The sequence below is a fragment of the Equus caballus genome, chromosome 5 (genome assembly GCF_041296265.1).
Source record: "Equus caballus isolate H_3958 breed thoroughbred chromosome 5, TB-T2T, whole genome shotgun sequence".
In the NCBI taxonomy this organism is placed as follows: Eukaryota; Metazoa; Chordata; class Mammalia; order Perissodactyla; family Equidae; genus Equus; species Equus caballus.
The window spans coordinates 93,435,131-93,445,000 of NC_091688.1; the positions used below are offsets into that span (position 1 = coordinate 93,435,131).

Genomic DNA, 9,870 nt, shown 5'->3' on the forward strand with positions numbered 1-9,870 from the left:
TGCCATCATAGCATGGCCACTGATAGATGAGTGGTGTAGGTCTGTGCCCAGGAACTGAACCCAGGCCACTGACGTGGATCCTGCCAAACTAAACCACTAGGCCACGGAGGCTGACCCAGTAGTTTATTCCTTTTGATTGCTCAATAATATTCCATTATATGTATATACTACATTGTATTTGTCCATTCACCAGTTGATGGACATTTGGATTATTTCCACTTTTTGCTATTATGAATAATGCTGCTATGAACAAATACTTACGTATCTTTGTGTAGACGTATGTTTTCATTTTTCTTCGCTAGATTCTTAGGAATGCAATTACTGGGATGTTTGGTAAGTTTATGTTTAACTTTTTAGGAAACTTAATTGCTTTCTAAAAAGTGGAAACCATTAATTAATGGGGGTTCCAGTTTTTCTGCATCATGGTAAATGCTTAGTATTTTTTTTATTTTGCACTGTAGACATTCTACAAGGTCTGAGGTGGTATTTCATTGTGGTTTTAATTTTTATTTCTCTGAGTGATGGTGATAGGCATCGTTTCATCTGCTTATAAAATATGTATATATCTTCTTTGGTCAAATGTCTATACAAATTTTCTTGCCCATTTTAAAAGTGGGTTGTTTGACTTACTGAGTTGTAAGAGTAGATATCTGGATTTAAGTCCTTTATCAGATATTTGAATTGTAAATATTTTCTCCCAGATTCTAGCTTGTCTTTTCATTTTCTTAATGGTTTCTTTTAAGGGAGAAAAGTTTTCAGTTTTATGAAGTCCAATTTACAAATGCTATTCTTTTATTAATCGTGCTTTTGGTGTTGTATCTAAGAACTCTACTTAATTCCAGGTCATAAAATTTTTCTTCTATATTTTCTTATAGAATTTTAATAATTTTAGCTCTGAAATTTATATCTGTGTTTCATCTTGAATGAATTTTTATGTATGATGTGAAATAAGGGTCGAAGTTCACTTTTTGTATGTGGATATTCAATTATATCAGCCCCTTTGTTGAAAAGATTATTCTTTCCCCAGTGAATTATCTTGCTATCTTTGTCAAAAATCAATTGGCCATAAATGTAAGAGTTTATTTCTGGACTCTCAATTATATCCCAAAGGTGTATATATCTATCCTTATGCCAGTAACACACAGTCTTTGATTACTGTAGCTTTGTAGTTGAGATTAGAAATAGGGAAATGTGACTCCTCCAACTTTGCTCTTATTTTTCAATATTGCTTTGAATATTGAGAATTCCTTGTATTTTACAAATGAATTTTAACATCAGTCTGTCAATTTCTACAATGATTCCTTCTGAGATAGTGATAAGGATTCTACTGAACTTATATATCAATTTGTGGAGGATTGCCATGTTTATATTAGTTAGTATCCTTGTTTTTAAACATGAACTGTCTCTCAGTTTATTTAGATATTCTTTAATTCTCTCTGCAGTGTTTGTGGTTTTCATTGTATAAGTCTTGCACTTGTCTTGTTAAAATTTATTTCTGTGTATTATATTCATTTGATGATGTGAAGGGAATTGTTTTCTGAATTTCATTTTTGGATTGTTTTTGCTAGTATATAGAAATACATTGATGTTTTTATTTAATCTTATAGTCTGCCACTTTGCTATTCTCACTTCTTAATTCTAAAAGTTTTTTGTTGATTCAAAATATTTGTTTTTTTAATTGAAAGTAGATCTCTAAGTTTTTTTAAGTTTTCCATATTTGAATATTCCATTGAGAAATGGTTTATTTTTTTTCAGTGCCTTAAAGGACAGTTTGGATTATTAATGGAAGAGGATAAAAATATTCAATTCCTAAGCAATTAATATGATTACACTGACATGCTCAAATCATCAGTATATGTTGACTTTTAAAATGTTGGAAGAAGTGATTGGGACACTTGATCTCTAGTTGGATGGTTACAAAGCACTTTAATGGGTAGATAAAAATATAAGAAAACATGTTTCATGGCTTATCAATGTTAGAGCAAATAGATCATAAAAGATTTTGAAAGAGGGTATTAACTTTGCAGGTGTTAGAAAAAATCAGGAACAAGATACAGGAAGTAAAAACGTATGTTGGAGAATGGTGTTTATAGTATGTTTTAAGTATATATAAATCTCTCAATATATGCATTGGAAACTGATGAAGAATAGAAAATCATTTGAGCAGTCATCACATCTGAAATGGTATATAAACAATGAAGAGTGATTATGTATATAAAGGCTAGAGATTAGGAAGTTGGAAGACTTTTTATAACTATTTACAATTCTTAAAATAAATTCTAAGTATATTAATCATTTTGTAATAATAGTTAAAAAAATTTAGAGAAATAAGAGGCAATATCTGAGTCTGAGTGCCTTAACCTGGGCCGTAAATTTATTCTAGCTTCCTACTCTGTTCTTTTTAGCAAATGGGACATTGTTCTGCATAAGCAATGAGCTTCTTCATATCCAGGCATGTGCTTAAGTTAGGAAGAAGATTGGTAGGAACAAGAAGCACATGCCAGCTAAGTCTGCCCATTTTATATTAGGAAAACAATAGCTTCTCCAGGTGTCCCACCTGAAAGGCTTCTACCACCAGAGGTGGGTCACATGGCTACCACTAGATAGAGGGAATCTGGTATGATGAGTATTTTTAAGTGAGCACATTTACTTGTTAAACAATATCAATATTCTATTAATAAGGAAAAAAGGAAGACAGATTCTTGGAAGTCAGTTAATATATTCTGTTCACACAGTGAAAAATAAATTGAAAATGCAGTACAGGATTGATATTTCAAGGTAGAGATTTTTGCTCAAACATTTAGCATCCATTTGTTCTTAATTACAATGTAAATGTGAAAATAAAAATAAAAATGCATATATAATTACCAAATAAATATTTTTAAATGAATTCATGCTTGATGTAATAGATTAATATAGATTAAATCGTGTTTGTAAAATTTAAAATGTTTTTACTTTCCAAAAAAATAAAGACAATACGGTAGTGGTGCTGTGGTTGAGTTCAGCACGCTCCTCTTCAGTGGCCCAGGTTTGCAGGTTTAGATCCCAGATGCAGACCTACACCACTCATCTGCCGTGTTGTGGTGACGACCCACATATAAAGTGGAGGAAGGTTGGTGCTGATGTTAGCTTAGGGCTAATCTTCCTCAGCAAAAAAAATTACTATATATTGGGGCCAGCCCGGTGGTGCACGGCTTATGTTCGCATGTTCTGCTTTGGCAGCCTGGGTTTGCTGGTTTGGATCCTGGGTGCAGACCTACCCACAGCTTGTCAAGCCATGCTGTGGCAGGTGTCCCACATATAAAGTAGAGGAAGATGGGCATGGATGTTGGCTCAGGGCCAGTCTTCCTCAGCAAAGATGGGGAAGATTGCTGGCAGATGTTAGCTCAGGGCTAATCTTCCTCAAAAAAAAAAAATACTATATATTTCATTTATGAATGTGTTGTGATTTATAAATAAATGTAAATAAATTTATTATAGATAAATGTAAATACCAAAGTCAAGATGTTTATTAGCAAGATGAAGTCTAAAAAGCAAAGTAATGCAGAAAAAGTAAAAGTAAAAGTAAAATGCTAAGCAACTATATATTAAGCAGAATAAAGCAAAGGACTTAACATTAAACAATGTGGAATTTAGCACACAAAGCATTAAATGGCATAAATAGGATCTCTTTCAACTGATATGAAAAATAACAGCTTCAATAAATAAATTTTTGTTTGCCCATTAATGTACCAAATGGTATTATACAAAAACATATAAATATTTTTGGGAATATAAGACTAAATGATTAGAAAATATTACAGTAGAGGGGAGAACATAGCATTTATTTCGATAAATTATTTTGTTAAAAACTAAGCATACAGGATTCTACTTCTGGGAAGATGGAGTAGATGTTCCTCTTGCAAAATACAACTCAATTCCTTGGAAATTAGTACAAAAGAAACATAAAAATGCTGTGAATGGTGAAGAGCAGAGGCTGACTGGCTTGGACAGTCAGAACTTGAGGAATGACACTGGTGAAGTGAGTTCCCTGTTTTGCTGCTTTGCTATTTTGTTTTCTTTATATATCCTAAAATTGAAGCTGAAGAAACCATTGACCCAGAAAGGCCAAAGTGTGCAAAACAAACAAACAAAATGCCAAAAATACTAACAGAAGCCTACTCTCTCTGTCCAAATGACCAACAAAGGTTCAGTCTAGTAAAACAGTTGCCATTTAGGCAAAAACCATTTTACTCCAGTCAAAACCGCAGAAAAAACTGTAGTCCTTCCTCCATCCATGCCAGCAAAGGCTGGCTGGGGAGCCTAGACTTTCATCCTCATGAGGCTCTAATGAGGCAACCCAGTACACACTGGGGTGGTGTCAGAAGAGATCAGGACCTTCACCACTGCCCAGCTATAACAAGGCCATCCCCATAGCAGTGTCGATGAAGACCACATGGAAGTTGGAACTCCCATATCTACCTAGAAGTAAAGAGAAGCCCACCCCTCAATTGGGAGTTAATAGAGGCTGAATGGTGGGGAACCTAGACTTCTATTCTGCCTCAGGGTAAAAAAGATAATGACCTCCAGTTCCCCTGCTGGAACAATGTCAGAGAAAGCCAGCTAAAACAAAAGGTTTAAGATTAACAGTTTTATAGCATAATGCAAAAATGTCTAGGCTTCAATCAATAGTCACAAGACAGACAAGGAACTAGTTGATCTTAAACTGAATGAAAAGAGACAATCAATAGATGCTAATGTTTGAGATGATAGAATTGTTAAAATTACCTGATAAAGATTTTAAAGCAGCCAGGATAAAAATGCTTCAATGAGCAGTTATAAACATGCTTGAAATGTGCAAATAGAAAGCCTCAGTAGAGTGATAGTAGATATAAACAACCAAATGGTAATTTGAGAACTCAAAAATACAATAACCAAAATAAAAATCTCAGTGGATAGACTTAACAGTAGAATGGAGGGGAAAGATGAAAGAATGAGGGAAAGTGAAAATAGAACAATAGAAATTACCCAATATGAACATCAGAAAGAAAATAGACTGAAGAATAAATAGAGCAGACATTCCTAGCAAGTGGAAACCAAAGGAAAGTAGGGGTAACTATACTTATATCACATGAAATAGACTTTAAGCCAGAGACTGTAATAAGAGACAATGTCATTATATAATGATAAAGGGGTCAATCCAACAAGAAGATATAACATTTGTAAATATTTATACACCCAGCATATGAGCACTGAAATATATAAAGTAAATGTTAACAGGCTTGATGGGAGAAATAGACAGCAATACAATAATAGTCGGGGACTTAAATACCCCACTTTCAATAGTAGATACATCATCCAGACAGAAAATCAAAAGGAAACATTGGACTTAAACTAAATGTTAGAACAGATAGACTTAACAGACATTTACAGAACATTCCATCCAATAGCAGCAGAATACAAGTTCTTCTCAAGCACACATGGAATATTCTCCAGGATAGATCATACTTTAGGCCACAAAGCAAGTCTTAGTAAACTTAAAAAGACTGAAATCATATCAAGCATCTTTTCCAACCACAATGATATGAAACTAGAAATCAATTACAAGAAGAAGACTGGACAATTCATAATTAAGTGGAGATTAAACAACATGCTACTGAACAACCAAAGGGTCAAAGAAGAAATCAAAGTAATAAAACCATATCTGAGAGCCCACAGCTATCATCATACTCAATGGTGAAAAGCTAAAAGCTTTTCCTCTAAGATCAGGAACAGGACAAGGATGCCCACTCTCACCACTTTTATTCAACATAGTATTGCAAATCCTAGCCAGAGTAATTAAGGAATAAAAAGAAATAAAAATCATAAAAATCAAAAAGGAAATAGTAAAACTGTCAGCAGTTTCAGATGACATGATATTATATAGAGAAAATTCCAAAAACTTGACAACTAAACTATTAGAATGAATTCAGTAAAGTTACAGGATGCAAAATCAATATATAGTATTGCATTTCTGTGTAGTAACAATGAACTATCAGAAAGAGAAATTAAGAAAACAATCCCATTTACAATTGCATGAAATAGAATAAAATAACTAGAATAGACTTAACCAAGGAAGTGAAAGATCTGAAAAACTATAAGGCATGTATGAAAGAAATTGGAGAAGATAAATAAATAGGAAGATATTTTGTGCTCATGGCTTGGGAAAACTAATACTGTTAAAATGTCCATATTACCCAATGCAATCTACAAATTCATTGCAATCTCTGTCAAAATCCCAATGGCATTTTTTCACAAAAATAGAAAAAATAATCTTAAAATTTCTATGGGACCATATAAGAACCCAAATAGCCAAACGAATCTTGAGAAAGGGATGTAAAGGAAGGTAAGGTATATATATACACAACCACTAAAAAGAGTCTACAAAGGGATACACAAAAAGCACTATAGAATAATCTAAATGTAATTCTAAAGATCTGTAAGTAGTAGGAAATTAAGAATAAGAAAACAGGGGCTGGCCCAGTGGCTCAGTGGTTAAGTTCATGTGCTCCACTTCAGCGGCCCATGGTTTGCCAGTTCAGATCTTGGGCATGGACCTACCCACTGCTTATCAAACCATGCTGTGGCATGCATCCCACATATAAAATAGAGGGAGATGGGCACAGGTGTTAGCTCAGGGCCAATATACTTTAGCAAAAAGAGGAAGATTGGTGGCGGATATTAGCTCAGGGCTAATCTTACTCAAAAAAAAAAAAAAAAAGAGGAAAACAAGTAACAGAAAAAACAATAGAAAACAAAAAATAAAATAAAATAACAGACTTAAGCCCTAACCTATCAGTAATACATTAAAATTTTAATAGTATAAATACACTAGTTAAAAGATAGATACGGGAAAAATGGATTTAAAACATGACCTGACTACATGATGTCTGCAAGAGACTCACTTCAAATATAATGATATAAGTAGGTTGAAAATAAAAGGATGAAGAAAGATATATCATAGCAAAATTAATCAAATGAAAACAGGAGTGATTGGCTATCTTATCAGATAAAACTTCAGAGCAAAGAAAATTATCAGAGGGCAGGAGGAACGTTATATAATGATAAAAGTTTCAAACCGCCAAGAAGACATAGTAATCTTGAATGTGAATGCACCAAACAACAGAGCTACAAAATATTTGAAGCAAAACCTGATAAAACTGAAATGAGAAATAGACATAATTACAGTTAGAGACATCAAAACCCCACTCTTAACAATTAGAACAACTAGACAGAAAATCAGTAAAGATAAAGAAAAACTCAGCAACACCATCAACCAATGGAATACAATTGATAGTTATAGAATACTCTACTCAACAACAGCACTTTTCAAGTGTCCATGGAACCATATATAGGCCATACCCTGTTCCATAAAACAAACTTCAACAAATTTAAAAGAATTTAAATCACACAGGGTTTGTTCTCTGACCACAGAGAGAAGAGGAAAATCTCCAAACACTTGAAAACTAAAGAACACTCTTCTAATGAGTCCATAGGTCAAAGATGTAGCCAAAAGGGAAATCTAAAAAATACATTAACTGAATTAAAATGAAAATACAAGATTCCAAAATTTGTGGGACACAGCTAAAGCAATGCTGAGAGGGAAATTAATAGCACAAAATGCATATAGTGGAAAAGAGGAGACTCCTCAAATCAATGGTCTAAGATCCCTTCTCAAGAACCTAGAAAAACAGGAGTGAAATAAACCCAAAGTAAGCAGAAGAAGGCAATGAAAAAGATAAGACCATATATCAGTGAAATCGAAAACAAAAAAATTTGAGAAAATCAGTAAAACAAAGATCTGGTTCTTTGGAAAGATCAGTAAAATTGACAAACCTCTAGCAAGACTGATGGAGGACAAAAAGAGAGCCGACTCAAATTACCAATATTAGGAATAAAACAGGGGCTATCACTACAGACCTTGCAAACATCAAAAGGATAAGAGTATACTACAAAAATGCTACACACACAAACTTGACAGTGTAGATGAATGGACCACTTTCACAAAGAAACACAAACTACCAAAATTCACTCAACATGAAATAGATGATTTGAGTGGTCTTTTAACTATTAAAGAGATTGAGTTTATAATTTTAGAACTCCTAAGAAAGAAATCTCCGGACCCAGATAATTTCACTGAAAAATTGTTCCAAATGTTTTAAAAAGAATTAACACCAATTCTATACAGTTTCTTCTAGAAAATGAGAAGGAACACTTACCAATTAATTTTATGAAGCTAATATTACCTTGATACCAAAACCAGACAAAGACAGTACAAAGAAAGAAAACTACAGACCAATATCCCTCATGACAAAAGCACAAAAATCCTTAACAAAATGTTAGCAAATAGAATTCAGCAATACAGATCTTCCTCAACTTACAATAGGATTATGTCCTGAAAAATCTATCATAAGTAGAAAATATTGTAAATTGAAAATGCATTAATATACATAATCTACCAAACATCATATCTTAGCCTAGCCTACCTTAAACATGCTCAGAACACTTACATTAGCCTGTAGTTGGGCAAAGTCATCTTTAAAAAAAGCCTATTTTATAATAAAGTGTTGAGTATCTCATGTAATTTATTGCATATGGTTGAGGAAGTGAAAAACAGAATGGGTGGATGGGTCCAGAATGGTTGTAAGTATATTGGTTGTTTATCCTTGTGGTTGCATGGCTGACTGGAAGCTGCTGCTCACTGACCCTGCCCAGCATCACAAGAGAGTATTGAACTGCATATCACTAGCCTGGGAAAAGAAAAAAATTCAAAGTATGGTTTCTACTGAATGCATATTGCTTTCCCACCATTGTAAATTTGAAAAATTGTAAGTTGAACCATTGTAAGATAAGGACCATCTGTATATAAAAAGAAGTATGTACCATGATCAAGTGGACCTTATTGCAGGGATGCAAGGCTGGTTCAATCTTTGAAAATGCGTTAATGTAACTCACCATATCAAAAGACTAAAGAAAAAGTCTATCAAATATTATATCATTTAATGGAGAAAAGACATTTGACAAAATTCAACTTCCATTCATGATTAAAAAGCAAAAAACTCTCTGAAAAATAGGCATCAAGGGGAACTTCCTTTTCTTTATAAAGAATATCAACATAAAAACTACAGCTACCATTATGCTTAATGGTGAAAAACTGAATGCTTTCTCACCATGATTGGGAACAAAGGAAGGATGCTTGTTATCACTTCTCTTGTCAGCATGGTGCTGCTAAGTCTAGCTAGTGCAATAAGGCAAGAAAAGAAAATAAAAGACATATAGATGAGACAAGAAGAAATAAAACTCCCTGTTTGCAGATGAAATGATCTCCTATATAGAAAATCCCAAAGAATCTACCTAAACAACTCTTAGAAGTAGAGAGTCAGCTTAGCAAGGCCACACGATGCCAGGTAAACATATAAAAATCAATCATATTTCTACATACTAGCAATGAGCACATGGGCACCAAAATTAAAAATATAATATCACTTATAATCACTCAAAGAAATGAAATACTTAGGTGTAAGTCTAACAAAACATGCACAGAACTCGTATGCTGAATATTATAAAACACTGATGAAAAACTCGAATATCTAAATAAATGGAAAGATGTAGCATATTAATAAAGTAGAAGACTCAACATAATAGAGATCTCAATTCTCCCAAAATTGATATACAGGTTTAGTGTAATTCCTATGAAAATCGCGCAAGATTTTCTGTGGTTATAGATAAGATTATTCTAAACATTTCATGGAAAGTTAAAGGAACTAGGATGGTAAAACAGCTTTGAAAAACAAAGTGAAAGGAATCAGTTACCTGATTTTGAGACTTATATCGCTAAAGTAGTCAAGACTG

At 33.3% G+C, this 9,870-nt stretch overlaps 1 protein-coding gene across 1 annotated transcript in view; it reads left to right on the forward strand.

The window, feature by feature from the left end:
- Positions 1-9,870, forward strand: part of LRRIQ3 (leucine rich repeats and IQ motif containing 3) — a 205,454-nt gene that overhangs the window by 23,738 nt on the left and 171,846 nt on the right. The window lies entirely within an intron of this gene.